Source organism: Protopterus annectens, chromosome 13.part0 (assembly GCF_019279795.1).
Source record: "Protopterus annectens isolate FY-2018-M chromosome 13.part0, PAN1.0, whole genome shotgun sequence".
NCBI lineage: Eukaryota > Metazoa > Chordata > Ceratodontiformes > Protopteridae > Protopterus > Protopterus annectens.
The window spans coordinates 488,545,559-488,563,506 of record NC_056747.1 but is presented as its reverse complement, the minus strand read 5'-3'; positions in this window follow the sequence as shown (position 1 = coordinate 488,563,506).

The window sequence follows — 17,948 nt, the reverse complement described above, 5'->3', positions numbered from 1 at the left end:
TCATCAAGCAAAATCTAAAAAGGCTAAAATTTTGGCTCCAGAGCTCTCCCAGTCAGCCCCAGTGCTTTTGGTGCCTAGACCTTCGGCACCGAGGCCTTCGGCTCTGTCCTCTCCTTCAGCCTTCTACATATCAGCACCGATGGGCTCCTCAGTTCAGACCATTACCAATGTATCGGCATCGACCGCTCAGTCAGTGCAGACCTTGACCGCATCAGCTCCGAGATCTTCCTCGGAACCGAGGCCTGTATTGTTGACTCCAGTTTTGTTGGTTCCAGCTTCGGCACTGACTCCCACCACTTCAGCACCAATCCATGTGTTGGTGCAGACAATGACCTCGGCACCAATTACTTCTTCGGTGCAGACAACAGTAGTCCAGTTTTTCTTGGCACCATTGTCCTCGGTGCGGTCAGATGAGATGGGCACTGAGTCTGCCTCTTTTGTGGACAGGCCTGTTTCTCCCTCAGTCTCTGTGAGGTCCACTAGAAGCCTTTCCGAACATGATGTGTTGCGTCTTGTGGACCAGACATTCTTGGCTAGAGGTATTCCACCCCTCAGGAACTATCCTTCCTTGGGAGGTGATCACCCATCTCCAAAGACACTTTCCTTATTCTCCTCCTTCATTGCCTTTGAACTCCATGGATACAGCACAGTCTTCCCCTTCTGCGGTTCCCTTTATGGATCTCACTAAGGAACCGCAGTTGCCTTTGTGGCAGGAAAGTTTTGCTATGACCCAGGATGTCAGCTGTGACATGCATAGCTTACTGCTCCACAGCCATCCAGGGACTCCAGGTCGGCAGGCTGACCCACTTAGGGGAGAAGTGCCCCCTGCCCTAGATATACACTCCTCTCTGGGTGGACCAGCCTTCCAACTGATGGAGAAGGCTTTCACTGCTGCTGGCGATACCGGACTGTCTATACCTCCACCCTCCTCTGGTACACTGGTTTCACAAGTTACATCTATCGGACACCGGGTGCAAGGGCTGCAGGACATATTCCCTCAGGAATCCCCCTTTCCGTTGTATTCCCCAGCTGCTCCCACTGAGGAAGTCCACTGGAAAAGTATGTGTAAGAGGAAGCACATGGAGTCCACAGAGGAGTCCCTCACCAATGACACAGATTTTGATGAGGGGGAAGGGTCCTGTCGGTCACCATCTGAGGTATCCTTTGGAGATATTCTCGAAATCCTGAAACAGAGAGGTGACTGGCAGTCCCCTAATCCGACACCTGAGGAATCTGTGTTCCTGCAGGCCTTTCGTGCCCAGCCCCCTACCTCCTGGGTTACTCCAGCTGCAGATGAACATGTCAGGTTCATCATGCAGCATTCTTGGAAGGCCCCTGATACAGTCAAAGCTATTCCTCGGAGGCCAGATAAGATCTTGTCCCCTCCTGCTTTGGATCCCCATTGGTCCAAAGGTCTTCCTGTGGATGCTTTGGTGGTGGTGGCCGTAACAAAAAAGGATCTGACAGAAGAAGAAAGCCAGACTGTCCATCCACCTAACAGAGTCCTGGGCCCTGGACAGGATAGGGAAGCGCACCTTTGCTTCAGTGACTTTTGCTATCAGGTCCCTGAATTTTATGGCATATTTTACCAGTCTTCAAAGGGATCTGGTTTCTGAGCTCTCTGAAACCTTGGCTGGTGCCGTGTCTGATGAGGTCCATGACAAAGTGGCCTCTCAGCTGGCCACCACTGAGTCTATATCTAACTCCTCTATGCGACTGATATCTCACACATCAGAAGGAGCAGCTAGAGTGACGGGTTCAGCTGCGGTCTTGAGATGACACACCTGGATGCGTTTGTGCAACTTCAACACACCTGGATGTGCTTGTGCAACTTCATGGAACCTTTTAAGTCTTTTTTTCTTAATGCCCCATTGAGCCCTCCTCGTTGTTTGGGCCCAAAGTTAAAAGCACACTGGCCAGATGTGAACAGGACGGTAAGACCCTTTCTGCCATAGCTGTCCGTTATTCTTCCCATCAACGTGCTTTCTCCTGAAACCCAAAAGAGTGGAAAGATATGGTTCAAGAAATCTCAGGGTTCTTTCCGTGACACACAGGCCGAGTTCTCCCCCAGAGGCAGAGGGGGAAATTCACAGGGAAGAGGCTCCTTTCTGGGCAGAGGGGGACAGTGTAACCAGGGTTCCAGGGATTATTTCCCTGGTCAATCCTACCAACGCTCCTGAAGAGCGGCCCAACTCCTTTCCTTTGGAGGTGGTTGGGGGATGTTTCTCTTTGTACCCTTCTGCCTGGCTAACTATCACCACCGATTCTTGGGTACAAAGGATTATAACCAGAGGTTATCATATCCCCTTTGATCTTTGCCCTGTCACTTCAAAAAAACCTCCCGACGTTTCACCCAGTCAAAGGGAAGAAGCAGCACTAGAGATAGAAAAGCTGCTAAGAAAAGAGTCATCCAAATAGTCCCTCCAGCCCAGATAGGATCCAGATTGGACTCAAGACTATTTTTGGTGCCAAAGAAAACCGGGGACTGGAGACCAATTTTGGATCTCAGTGTATTGAACAAGTTTGTGAGAGTACAAAAATTTCAGTTGGTCACAATACAGTCTATCCTCCTGCTTTTGGAAAAAGACAACTGGATGTGCTCTATAGATCTTCAAGATGCGTACTGCCACATAAAGGTGGACAGGCCATCAAGAAGATTTCTGCACTTCTGTGCAGGAGCCAGTCACTACTAGTTCAGAGTACTACCCTTTGGACTCTCTACAGCCCCCAGAGTGTTCACAAAGTGCATGGCAGTTGTCACAGTTCACTTGCGACTTCAAAGATTCCAGGTGTTTCCATACCTAGATGACTGGCTCATTTCTGCCCCCACTAGACATCTACTGGAAAAAGCCCTGGCATACTCTCTCCTCACTGCTCAAAGGCTAGGCATAACCATAAACTGGCAGAAATCCAATCTCACCCCATCTCAGTCGACAGAATTTATAGGGGTTATCATGGACACAAAAAATGCAGCGCTGCTATTCCAGAGCACAGAATTTTAAGGATAAAGCAACAACTAATTCCAATCCTTTCAAAGGAAAAATTCACGGCTCATTCGGTTCTACAGCTGTTGGGTTCCATGGCAGCCTCCATCACCATTGTTCCCCTGGCCAGGTTTCACATGAGGCTTCTACAATGGCTACTGCTCATCCAATGGTATCCTTTTCAGCATCCTCTTTCAGCCATGATTCATGTAACCCACAGATGCAAACAGGATTTAAATTGGTGGATGACACAATCTCTCACAATGGTCTCCCCCTTCTCCCCCCCAGCAACTGAAGGCCACAGTGACCACGGACACCTCCCTGATGGGGTGGGGGGGCTATGTCAGGGACAGACAGTCCAAGGCACTTGGTCCAAACTGGAGGACCATTTGCATATAAATGTTCTAGAGCTGAGGGCGGTGCTGCCATCTGGGACAATTGCGATTCAATCAGACAACATGGTGGTTTGGTACATCAACAAGCAAGGTGGAACCAAATCTTACCCCCTTTGTCGAGAGGCCATGAGGATATGGTAATGGGCGATGACTACCAACTGTTTTCTTCTAGCAACGCACATTCCCGGGAGTTCCAACATGATAGCAGACAGACTCAGCAGGTGCATCCTTCAACCTCACGAGTGGTCCCTGAATCCCTTGATAGCAGCGGAGATCTTCAACCGTTGGGGCCGTCCTTGCTGCAACCTCTTTGCATCCTTGACCAACTACAAATGCAGCAACTACTTCGCCCTGATTCCCCCACTGGGACAGTCACCCAGGGATGGTCTAGTCCACGATTGGCCCTCGGGTCCTCTCTATGCATTTCCACCCTTTCCCCTCATTCCCCAGTTTCTGAAGAAAGCCCGGCAGTTGAAGAGCAAGGTGATCCTCATAGCACCATATTGGCCCCGACAGATTTGGTTTCCCTTCCTTTGGCCTCACCTACTAGACTGACCAAGGATTCTCCATCCAACCCCATAGTTGATCTCACACCAACAGAACCTGATTCATCCCAACCTGAACAGCCTGAAGCTAATGGCTTGGCTACTCCAATTCCCTTGATTGCCAGGCAGAATGATCTTTCTTTACCAGTATGTGATATTCCTATTGCTTCTCATAAGTCTTCCACTAGAATTACTTATCTGAGCAAGTGGAAAAGATTTACCTGCTGGCTGAAAGATAAACAAGTAGACCCCTTTTCAGCACCAGTGTCGATAATACTAGACTAGCTGGCCGACCTGTTTCAGTCGCGTCTATCGGCCTCTACCATTAGATTTCATTTGGCTGCAATTTCTAATTTTCATGAGGGTGTCCAAGATTTCTCTCATGTCCCATAAATTGTGCAAGACCTTCATAAAGGGTGTGAATCATTTGAAGCCACCTTTTAGAGAACCTATTCAACCATTGGACTTATCATTAGTTCTACAAGCTCTGACAATGGCACCTTTCGAACCAGCCTCTTCTTGTGACCTCAGATATTTGTCATGGAAAACCTTGTTTTTGGTCACTATTACTTCTGCCAGACATATTTCTGAACTTCAAGCTTTATGGATCAAGACTCCATACTTGATTTTTCATAGAGATAGAGTGTCTCTGAGAACTAATCCGTCATTTCTGCCTAAAGTGATCTCTGAAATGTCCATTAATCAAGCCATTGAATTGCCAGTTTTCTTTCCCAATCATTCAAACAGAGGAGAGTATTGCCTACATACCCTAGATATACACAGGCAAATCCATTTTTACTTAAACAGGACTAAACCCTTTCGTAAATTTGACCAGTTATTTTGGCCTTTTCTGGACCTAGATTAGGATCTGCTGTTGCTAAGGTCACATTAGCTAGATGGTTGAAGGACTGTGTGACCTTTATTCACACAACGTAATATCTCGTTGCCTACTACCATGAAAGCTCATTCAACAAGGTTGGTGGCAACTTCTGCTGCCTTCCATGCCAGAGCTTCTTTACATGACATCTGTGCAGCTGCAACTTGGGCTACACCTCATACCTTCATCAGTCATTACAAATTGGATTGGCCTCCAGGGGAAGAGCATCTTTCGGTTCTATGGTGCTCAGGAATGTCCTTCCATGAGAGCCTTCCAGGAATAGAGGTAACTGGGGACTCTGTCCCATTTGTAAGGAATGAACAAGGATTAGCAATATCAGATAAAGAAGTTATGTCTTACCATAATGTTCCATCTGTATTGTTGATCCTCGTTCAGTCATTACGACCCTCCCTCCTTCCCCCTCCTGTTGTTTCTAGTGAATCTCACCATCCAGTTCTCTTAGGTTATTTGACCAGAGGTAGCCTCTACCTTCTTTAACTTGCAAACTCAATCTGAGGTGAGAGGGGGATTGTGGGTAAGAGTTTAGCTCGAGAGTTTGAAGCTGACGTGAGCTTGAAAAATGGCCGGCTCCATTCCGAGCTCGGAACCGATACCCATGCGTAATGACTGAACGAGGATCAACAATACAGATGGAACGTTATGATAAGACATAACTGCTTTTTTTATGCCACAGAATTTATGATGTTATGCTCCTCATACCTTAGACTTTGCATGCAGTGACTCAAACTGTGTAAAGATAATTGTATATAGATATCTTTATAAATGATCTCATCACATGCGGTATTTAGCTGCTAGTCATATTTTACTGAGAAATTAACTAAAACATTTCAAATAGTTTCAGATATATAATCTTATAGGTAAAGCCAGTAGGCCTACCTTTTAATATCTGTCTTTCTTTCTTTTGGTCAGTTAGTGTGTGTGGGGCAGACCCTCTACATGGGGGGAGGTCAAAGTCTCTCATGTAAAATGTGGTTTTGATACTTTCTCTTTTTCTGTTACTAGCCATAAAAGAAAGTTGTGTTTTTTTTCTTTTGTGGTTGGCTCACTTTTGCTTACTTTTTTCCTTATGTGTGTATTTGATGTTATTGCAGTTGATTTAATGGAATGTCAACTATTAATGATATACTCCTGAACTTGTTACATTTACAAAATCAGGAAATAGAAGAATGTGTTTTGATCACTGTTTTTTTGCAATTTTTTTTTATTCAGTCTCTTTTTTACATATCTATATCTGTGTGCACACACACCGATATATGCATATATATATATATATATATATATATATATATATATGCATATCTACTTTTCTTCACCGAAATTACACTTGTGCAAATAAGAAAAGTAGATCCCCACTTCAGCGAAAGTGCACTTAACAAAACTGTACTTTTTCTGAAGTATAGTCGCCGGATCATCTAATCCAAACAAAAAACACACACAAAAAAATCTTTTGCTGGGGGGCAAGCCCCCCTGCACCACCCACACCCTCCCTACTTTAATATTCTCACTCAGAGATCGCACTACAGTGGGGAAAAGGGAATATTCCCTTATCCCAACTGTACCACGATCTCAGCACTAGTTTGCTTAGTTGTACATCAACACTAAACACTGCTGTACAACTAAGATTACATGCAAACTGCATGTTTTTATTACTTCTTTTTTTTTTTTTCTTCTTTTATTTTTATCTTCACACGAAAGTGCGTGCGTGTGTGTGTGTGTGTGTGTGTGGTCAAATATGCATTGTATGATACACAGTTTATCTGAACATTTTGATAAAAACAGAAATGTTTGACAACATCTTTTTGTGTAAATATTTGGTCTAACCATACTTAATTGACAGATGAGAACTACTGAAATATGTTATTTGAAACATGGTATCCACCAGTGGAATGCTTGAAGCAGTGTAATGTATACACATTCTTGTGCAGCATGTGCCGCAGATCATGGTTTTCCATTGTAAATCACTGCTGGTCTATGTCTAAGTGTGCAATGGCAATGATTCCATGCTTTTGAGAGATTTCTCCCTAGAATTGGTGCAACCTTAGATTTGGAATATATAATTTCTCGGGTGTTTAGGGGGCTTGCATCCCACATTGTGGTGTTTAGAGGGGCTTGCCCTCCTGCATAAAACATTTGAAGTTATCTTTTTCACAGCTCAAAATTCAACAGAGTTGACTGTGCTGTTGATGCTCTTTTCACACAAATTGCATTTCAGATCAAATATTTTCACACAAATATATTACCAAACAATTGGATTTTAGATCAAAGTGTTTTGATGAATTTTCACATGAATGCATAGTTGGCCAATTTATTTAAATTTGTATATAGAAACTGAATGAAAACACATTGGAAAATAATTAGAACTTTTCATGAGTGAATTACTGAACATATTTATGACATCAGTTGGTGTAGCTTAAAAACTGCTTTAGTAAAACAGTCTTTGGTTTATCCAGGTTTTACAAAAATGTTTCTTTGGGGGTCATTGAAAAAGTTGTAAAAATTCCCTAGGATGGAACTTAAAAAAACTGGAGGCAAGTGACATTAGTTGGCAGTAGGATTCAATGCTTCTACTCCACTGGTGCTCAATGATCATGGGCATTATAAAGTTATCTTTAAGTTGAGGACAGCAGCTATTTAATATTTATAGTGTGTCTAATATATGTTGTTAATCAGTCTCTACCATGTAAACATTTGGTTTATATGCCACTGTTTATATTTTGAAACAATGTTTTATGCATTGAATAGGAGTCATAGTGTGTTGCTATTATCAGAGTGTTAATTTAGTCATCTGACCTTTTGGTGGTGTAATTAGCCATGCTTTGTAAATGGATTCATTCTAATGAAGCCTTTCATGGAAGGATGAAAGTGCTCAATAAATACTTGTGGTATTAGCTGCTGGCTTGGTTTGTGTAATGTTGTCGAACTTCACAGTGCACTTTTGGATTTCCTTATCTCAAAACATACTAGGAAAGCAAAAGGCAATAATTAGAGAAAGACGCAGCAGAATATCCATAGTCAGGAAAATAAAGATTTAAACTATAGTCATAACAGCCAGATAAGTGAAAAGTGAGACCACAATTTATCAGCTAAGTAAAGAAAAAAGTAAAAAAAGAAAAATGAGGGACAGTAAGATTAATGAAAATGTATGGCTGCGGGAGGGGGGGTAAAAGGTTAAAGAGCAGGACTGTTAAATTAGCATTCCTGCGTGGTGTTCAAGAAAAGAGCAAATCAAGTTAATACTGGTACCTATCATAAGGCTGATGCCAGTCTTTGAAAACAGCAAATACTTCTGAAGAAAATTCAACAGCTAATGGTAGGTATGACAGCTGGTCCTGATTTTCATTTTAGTGTTCTTGGATAAGGATGGCAAATGTCTGCTACTGTCATTACAGCTTTCTTTTCTTTTCTGAAGAGAGTAAATGTTTAGTTCATCCTGTGGTATACAAAACAGTACTGTTAACTCTCTTAACTACAGTGAAAACAGATTTTTATTTATTTATTTTACATTTCTTGACCGGGTTTGTCCAGCTGACCAGAGGCCTGGGTATAAAAGCTCCACAAATTTACAATGAAATTGTAAAAGTAAAATGAAAAAGTGTATAAACAAAAACATTAACATATTTAAGTTGGAAACAGTAAAAGTGTATAAATTATTTAACAGAGTTTAAGTTGACATTACACTTAAGATATGGCAGAAACAGTATGCAAGTTTATAAAACAGTATACTAAGCTTATAAAAATAGCCATGGTGGTTACAGTTGGTGAAGAACATACAGACAGTATATAGGTAGATATATTTTTAAGACTGAATAACCAGAAATTACCTAGATGAGATGATTAAAAGAGTGGACACTTAACAGAAATAAAACCAGTAAAGGCAGACAGTAAGCTACATAGGAGAGGAAGACAGTTTATGGAGTGTGAGTACAGTGGCATGACCAGTGACTTTTTAGGTAGACTTTGGTGGCTGATTTAAATTTATTGAGTTAAGTTTTCTAATTTCAAATGGGAGTTTCTTCCAAGAGATGGTAGGGTAGTAGCTATAGTGGTTTTGACTAATTTTGCTCTTGGGTTTATAGATTTGTAGTAAGTTTAGGTCTGAGCTTCAGAGAGTCCTAGGAGGAGTGTAATAGGAGACTAGAGGAGACAAGATGGGACAGAAAGATGGTTGGTAGAAGACAAAGTGATTAATCTGAAGCTGAGAAAGGAGAAGCTGGTGGGGTAATTCAAGCCAGTTTAAGCATTTTAAAGAGAGAGAGTGATGAGATCTGTACCTTTGATTCGCAGCAAATCTGACCATTTTGTTGTAGGTATTCACTAGCTTAGTTAGGAGAGAGGTTTGGAGGTTGGAGAGGATCTGAGAGCTGTACAATAGGCTTGGTAGGAGACAGGCATGAGAGAGGGACACTTTAGCTTTGTTTGATAGTAACCTTTTATTCTGTATGAGAGGCCACGTTTTTGATAGGTTTTCTTAATACAATTATTAACATGCAAATCAAACTTCAGTTGGTCATCTATCATGACCCCTAGAAGTTTGGTGTTCAACTATAATAAGAGTTTTATTTAGAGAATGGATAGCAAAAGTGGATTTAAGGTTATTTAAGTTTTTGGGAAGAAAAATTAAGAGTTTTGTTTTTTAGGATTCAGAATTAGCTGGTTGTTAGAGAGCCAGGTCGCAACATAGCTAAGGGATTTGTGAGTAATAGAATTTAAGTAAGAGAAGGTGTCTGCAATGGTGATGACTATAAAGGCATTGACATATTGGACAAGGAATGACTGAGGGCAGGGGGTATAGAGTAGATTAATAAAGATATTGAAGAGTAGTGAGCCAATAATAGATCCTTGGTGAACACCCATTTTGATAGAGAGAAAGAGCAATTTAACCGATTGTAGTTGATCTGTGAGGTAGCCAGTAAACCAGGCAATGGTAGAAGTGGAGAAGTTAAGGTTAGTGAATTTTTCCAGAAGAAAGGAGTGGGAGACTGTATCAAATACTTTAGAGAGAGCTAGTAATAAGCATGACACTAGTTTGTTATCTCTGGCCAGAGAAATATTGTGGATAAAGGATAGGAGGGCATTAGTGATATTATGCTTTGGACGAAAGTCATGTTGTGTGGTGGTAAGCAGGTTTTCTTGAAGTAAGTGTTCCCATGACTTGCTTATACATGCATTTTTCTAATATTTTTGAGAGAGATGACAGGATGGCTATGGGTCTGTAATTGGACATTTCTATGAAATTATCTCCTTTGTGTATAGGTAGGGTACAGAATTACTTCCAGATAGAAGGAACTTTGATTCAGAGATTGAACGGTTTATCAGTATAGAAACTGGTAGGGCTACAGAGTCTGCTGCTCTCTCAAGGAAGTAGGGAGGTAAATTATCAGCAGATACAGCATAGAGTTTTAGTTTGTGAAGTGTAATTTAATGCAGCTGGCAAGTATTGGTTTAAGGGAAAATATGTTAGTAGAATTCTGACTTGAGGGGGATCTGGTGGATTTATAGTGTTAGAATTTGAGGGGACAGGGCTTATCTTACTAACAGACTCAATGAAGTAGAAATTGAAGATCAAAGCTGTTTCTTGGGGTGTGTTTGTTGTGCAGGAAAAGGATGAAGTATTTGATTTGAGTGCCAGAATTTCTTGGGATTTGATCTTTGTGAAGTGGGTGGATTATTATGGAAATCTGTTTTGTATTTGTTGATATGTTTTTTAGTAAGGTTTCCAAGTTCTTTATATGTTTGTAAGTGAATGGGGAGCTTAGTTTTTACCCAAGTTGTCCACATTATATTTCTTGTTGTCATCAAGGAGCGAGTGGCATTAGTTAACCAGGGGGGATATGCTAGATTTGACATGTATTGTGCACAAGGCTGTCAATGAGTTAAGAATATTTAGGAAAGCTTAGTTGAATATGTTTACTGCTTAATCTAGAGGGAGATGGGTCAGAAAAGACCAATTTATTTTGGAGAAGAGGGTATTAAAGGTTTCTGGGTCGAAGTTTGATAGCTTGCAACATTCGATGCATCTATGTGGTCTGGAAAAATGTGGAGAGAATCTTAGAACTTTTACTGGAGAGTAATCACTTAGGGAGTCAGGCAATGTTTCAGGGTTCTGATATTTATGTGGGTCTGAGACTAATATCCAGTCAATAAGTGAGCTGGAGTTGTAAGATTTATAAGCATGGGTGGGTCTAGAGATAAGCTGAGTAAAGCCATGCAAGTTGATACTTAAAGTGGAGTTAGGTGAGAAGGATAGACAATTTATATTGAGATCCCCTAGGAGGATGGTTTCATTATGTATATATTGAGTAAGCCAGGAAAGAATATGTTCAAGTAGGGGGTTGTTGCCATCAGGGGGTATATAAATGGGGTCTATAGTAAATCGACGAAAGTTCAAAACGTTGAATAATCATGAGTGGAAATTCAGTAACTCAATGTTTATTTTTTTGCATCGCAGTGCAGTTAGATCAGAATATTTGCTATTTCCTCACTGTAGTGCAATCTCAGAGTTGGAATTTATATATTTAGTGGGGGGGGGGGGCGTGCAGCCCCCCACAATAGTGATTTTGAGTTCTTGCATTTCAGCTCATGTGAGCGTTCGACATTTTGAACTTTCGTCGATTTAATATAGACCCTACAAATGGCTGCTACAGTAATTGTAATAAGATTAAGTTTAAGGTTGGCAATTAGGAGTTCAGCAGGTAGAAAAGACTGGGCTTGTTTCTCTAGTAATGTGTGTGTGAGATGCTTATGTAGACAATGGGTACTCCTCCACCTTTTTTATTTTGGTGGTCTTGTCGGAGTATATTATAACCTGGAGTGAGAAAGTCTATCAGAGTTAAGAGGTTTTAGCCAAGTTTCCATGAGGGTAATAATATCTGGGGAGGGAGCTGACATCCAGGCATGGAATTCACTAACTTTGTTCAGCACACTTCTAATATTCTTTAAGTAAAAATATATATGTTTTTTGGGGAAAGTAAGGTGTCCAGTGACAGGGTCATTGAATTGCTGACAGTGACGAGAGAGTTTGGGCCTGGATTTGGATGAATATCACCTGATAATAATGGAGTTTAAAGGAGGTCATTTACATTGTAGAGAGAAGGGTGTCAGGTGAAGCACTGTACTTTACTTTACTTTATGGAGAAACTGTGGGGGAAAGAAGAATTTTTCATTTTGGGAAGGAGAGTATTTGCAGGAAAGATGGACAGGGAGATTTCAAATGAGTGAAAAGGTTGTGCAAAGGCATTTGGGCGAGTGGATGTTGGAGATGAATTTTTAGGTGTTAGATGGATATTATAAGAGGTGAGAAGGTAAATTGGAAGTAAAAGAGGCATGTAGAGGAAAGTTAGAATCATGTTGGTTAACTCAAAGAGGTAGATCAACAGTAGTAAGCAAGAGGAAAGGAAATAGATTGTTATAAAGATATTATTAATAGTATCAGAGTAAATAGGGAGAAAGGAGGGATGGATCAAGTAGGAGATGGAATAGATGAATTAGTCAGTCATTCAGACCTGGTGATTATCTAGATGTGAGGTATAACTAGCTGGGTTGGACCAGAGGACAGGAAGGAGAGGGACTACAGTGTAGGTGAAAAGGAGAGATTAGTTATAAATGAAATTATATGGGGGTGGGTAGGAATGGGGATAGGGTAGGGAAGCAGAGTGAGCCCAAGTGTAGTGAGAGTGGGGCTACATTACAACCAGCAGGAAGAGCTCTGAAGAAAAAACATCTGTAAGGTGAGAAGTGGGGAAAAGAGAATAAAGGGCGCCAAAAGTCTGAAAAGGATTTAAATGGATAGTGCATCACGGGAGAGTTTGCATGCAGGTAAAGGGGGCGAGGACAATGTGAGAGATTAGACTGTGCTACACCAGGCAGGAAGAGAGCTGAAGAAAAACAATCTGTAAGGTGAGAAGTGAAGGCAAGAGCAGAAGTAAAATGATTCTGGAAGGAAGATACTTAGCCAAAGCCTGAGGAAGAAAGAGTAGTAGAGGGTAAGATGTCAGTGCTCAGACTATCACTCAAGAGATGAAAAAGATAGGGGTGAGGACTAAGGGGGAGAAACACTAAGCAAATAAAATTATAAGACTCTGGTGAATTCTTTTAGTAGAAAGCCAAGAAGGGAGGTTAGGGCACAGCGGGTACACAAGAGACTAAATAGTAGACGATGGGAGAGGGGGAGGGCGAGTTCTGGTGGTAAGGCACAGTTGAAAATTACAAAGTTAAAAAGGCAGAAATAAAGCTGGATTACATTGTTGTACTTTGCTTCACTTGGGTGACTGGAGTAAAAATAGTGGGACAACAGTTTGTCAAAGGTTCTTGCTAGTTTATTAAAGCTTGTTTCTGCTCCACAGATCTGAGGATTGGGGTTTGAAGGCCTTTTGTACTATGGCAGGCTGGCAGACAGCTGTAGTTTTTTGCTTTGCTTGTGTCACTGGGGTAAAAATAGTGGAACAGTTTGTCAAAGGTTCTTTCTAGTTTATTAAAGCTTGTTTCTGCTCCGCAGATCTGAGGATTGGGGTTTGAAGGCCTTTTGCACTATGACAGGTTGGCAGACAGCTGTAGGTTTTTGCTTTGCTTGTGTGACTGGGGTAAAAATAGTGGGGTGACAGTTTATCAGAGGTTCTTGCAAGTTTGTTAAAGCTAGTTTCTGTTTTGCAGGTCTGAGGATTGAGGTTTGAAGGTCTCTTGCACTATGGCAGGCTGGCGGATAGCTGTAAGTTCTTCTTTATTACAAAATTGTAGAGAGCAAATTGCAACTCAAATCACAAAGGTCTAATCATCAGAACTGCAGTAGTAAGGTCAGTTTGGGAAGATTATCTGGATTTTGAATGATCCATTTATTTTCCCCATGATAATTTCAGGTGACTGCTTATTTTCATGAAAACAGTACTGTACTTGTGTTTGTAATAATTTTATTCTACCTTTCTAAAATGTTATTAAAGCTTTTTCACAAATGCTGAATTTTAAATTGAACTTTATTATTACTGTTCTAAGAGAAGTACTTGTCTAAACATAATGCAGTGCACTAGTGTACAGCAGCTTATAAAGCAGACAGACTATGTGATTATTAGTAGAAGCCTAGCTAGGGCTGGACATAATAGCAGCCGAGTGCAAGGTAAATGGGATTGGCAGATGCTACTCACTCATTTATTGGTATGTACAGAAATGAATGCCGCTACTGTTTTTACAGCGAGGAAGTGCTTCAGTGCTTCACACTTCATGTGTGGTATAAAGTGTAGCAAACTCTTTGATTCAAATGTATAACGTTGTTTGCTACAGTTTAAATCAATTTAAATTGCAGAACATTTTTTTTATTTAAGGGTTGTCTGAGACCTGAGGGCCAGATTCGTGCCTCATGGTTTGCTTTTTATGGGCAAAATGGCTTTGCACCCCTAGAAGTGATTTTTTTTTAAAACGAAGCGTCTAACTAATCACTAGTATGTTTATTTTTTGTTTTTGTTTTGTGTTTAACTGTGACTACAGAAAATATGATAGCTTATAGCCCAGTATCCTGCAAACCTAGAATGGTATGGATAGTCCTAAACAAATCTACAGCAATGACATCTTTTCTAAGGATGTCTTCTCTAATGAATCTGAAGTGTATTTTATTACTCAATACGATATTTTGTCAGACCAAGTCACTACTGTTATAAAAAATGTTGGAAGGTGCTACTGATCCTGATTCATTTAATAAGTTTATTGGCACCTAAACCCAATTTCTCTTATAAGAATATGAGGACCCTTAAGAGTTCACTATGCTACAAGGACTTTGAGAAGACTACACCTGTATCTACTATAGTGAAATATGGTACACACAAATGTCACAACTGTTCTTGTTGTGATGACATTTGTAGTACAGAAAATGATACGTTTGTGCATCCTATCAATGGTAGGACATTTAGTTTTAGAGTAGCAGGTACATGTATTACTACCCATGTGGTTTACTTGGCTACCTGCCAGGCATGTAATGCTTTCTATGTAGGCAAAACTACCCGCAGGCTTAAGGACAGGATGACTGAACATAAGTCAGAAATTAGGAGATGCTATGACAGGAATGCACTATTCAAACATATAGAGGAATTTGGTCAGCAACATTTTTTTAGGTTTAGAATTATTGACCACGTTACACCTACACCTAGGGGAGGGGACCTAAATAATCACTTAGAAATTAAAGAATATGAATGGATCTTGAGACTTATGAGTGATTCAAAACCAGGCTTGAATAGCCAAGTCAGTCTCAAACCTATTTTAGTTAAATTAAGTAGAGCTAATCTCTCTTAGCCTGAAGTTTTATCTAAATATATATATTTTTTAAAGTTTTATTAAAGTATTTCAAGTTTTTGTATTAAGTTTTTTAAAAAAGTTTTTTTAAAATGTTTTTCTGATTTGGATGACATATCATGTGATTTTGGCTGCATGTCATGTGATATATTTGGACCTATATATAAAGAGCTGGTTCTATGCATTGTTTTGTATTGAGAAAGGATTGTATCCGAAAGCTTTACTTATATAAAGTCTTTTGTTTGTAGCCATTTTTTTCCAGGACTTTTATCTCCTGTCTTCATGAGAGTTCTTGTGTTTTTTGTTAGCCAAGGAAATATTGTAGCCTTTGTCCTAATTTTACGAGGTGGGGATAATGAGTTAATGATATCCAGAAATGTAGAGTTGAAAGCAATGACAGCTTCATCTAGAGGGAGCTGAGTGAGGAAATAGTAGCATACTCTAGATATGAGTGTGTTAAATGTTTCTGAGTTAAAATTGGAGAGATTATGTCTAGTAATATATCTGTGTGGTTTAGGGAAGTGGTTTGTATATCTTAGCACGTTTATGGGTGAGTGGTCACTCAGGGAATTAGGAAGAATTTCAGGATTGTGATATCTGGATGGAGCTGAGACAAGTATCCAATCAATGAGGGTGTTTGTAGTGTGGGTGTTGTTAAAATGTGTTATCTTAGTAATTAGCTGAGCTAATCCATATAAAATAATATTATGTGGAGATCCTGAGTTATTTAGGGTTAGCCAATTGATATTTATGTCACCAAGGAGGATTGTTTCATTTGGGATGTTCAGGGAGAGAATGATTTCCAATAGTGGAATATTTTCTCCTGGTGGAATGTAAGTGGCTACTATAGTGATTGTAGTGTAGTTGTTTAGTTTAAGGTTAACTGCTAGTGTTTCTGCTGGAGAGAAAGATGGGATGGAGAGTGTCATGTGAGAAATAGTAAGATTGCTGGAGTAGACTATGGCAACTCCCCCACCCTTTTTATTTTTATGGTCAAGGCGAATTAAGTTATAACCAGGGAGAGGATATCATTATCTAGGTTGTGAGGTTTAAGCCAGGTTTCAGTTACTGCAATGACATCAGGGGTATGATTTGCAATCCATTCATGAAACTGACTAAGTTTGTTGAGAAAGCTCTGAGTATTAATAGAGTAGAAGGAAATTTGTTTTTGAGGAGCGGTTTGGTGGGCTGGGATGAGAGGAGTGTTTGGGATAGAGGTAAGGTTAGAGTTTGGACCTGGATTTGGGTGTATGTCTCCTGCTATTAGTATTGTATTTGGGAAGCTTTTAGTCTTTGATGTGAGTGGGTAGTATCTAATGAGCTTTGTCTTGTTTTTTAAAGATAGGGAGTGAGAAGGAGGTATTTTTATTTTAGGGAGTTGAATGTTTGATATAATAATCCCTACCTGACTGTGGGTGAAGGGGATTTACATACAGTCATCAGTTTACATATGAGAGTAAAACTCGAGTAAGCAAATTTCACTGGAAGTGGGTAAATCCTGATTAAGCCATGTGTGGGCAGTGGTTGTTAACATTAAGCACTGGAGTTGCTTACAATATGACTGTATAAAATGACTCCATTATAAAGTGGCTCTTTTTTTTTGTAGATGGAGGTCTCCATCTCCAAACATACCAGGAGGTGGCAACATTCTCTGTATGTAGTAAGCATGTAGCCATTCCTGAGACCTGCTAACAAACAGTAATGTAATCTGTAGGCCATGCTACTGTTTTAGAACTGATTATAGCTGAATTGTTCTTCTGTTATGCAGAGATTTGTGGATCTCCATTTGCTTAAAATGCGTTGCTTACTTACTTTTCTAGATATAGAAGTACAAGTCTGCCTCCATTGTGTTAATGACATGAACGTCAAACAGTTTAAGCTGTTTCTGAATGGATCTTTTACTGGTGGTAACTGTAGTTTACTGTTGCTAAAAGATTAATTTTAGCCAGTCAAGTAGTCCCACTGTAGAACCATTCAGCAGAAAATGATGTATGCATAAGTTGCAACTGAATTTTTTTTTAAAAGAAACAGAAAATCGTTTGCCTAGAAGTTATGGCCCACCTTCTCAAGGGATTCGAATAAACATTGTCAATGAATCTAACAGAACAGAACATTTATAGATTGCATGTGTACTATCTAGCAGCCTAATAACCAACTGGCTCTTTGAAATAAAAGACTTTGAAACTTTTACTGTCATTAATTTATCATGAATGTGATCGCTTAGTGGCAGCTTGTAATGTGTCAGACTACTCATTTAATTACATTAAGGTAACTTACTCAGATTGGCACCACTGACATTTGCCCTGTCTGCCCTGCCTTTCCTATAGCACTGCTTGAAATGCTCATTTGGATTGCAGTACTTCTCAAATGCTTTATTCCCCCTATTAACTTTGAGGCGATCTCTTAATTTTCCCTGAAGGATATCAGTTCGAAGACTATTCCCTACTCTTGCATTCTGTATATTACCATAGTTGAGAATAAACATGTTCTCCTGTGTAGTTGTACCTTTGAAATCTTTTTTTTTTTTTTCTCAGATCAAATGTATTACTCTAGTTGCAGAAATCTGAGACAAAAGAAATCATTGATAGAAAGTGAGGAAAACGCTTTCACCAACAGCTTAGCAAGCCAGAAATAAAATGGTAAGAGATGCCATCATCTTTTACAAGTCATATTAGTTGGCCTAGGTCTAGTCTTTAAAAAGTTTAGAATATTACAATGTGGACAATCTTATGATAATGGAAAGAATGTTTTAATTTATTTTGTTTATCTGTTTTGCAGTGCATTGTTTCCCCTTTGCCTGCATTCAATTAGCTTCCTCAATTGTGCTGGTGGAGTGTTAAGGTTACTTACTAAT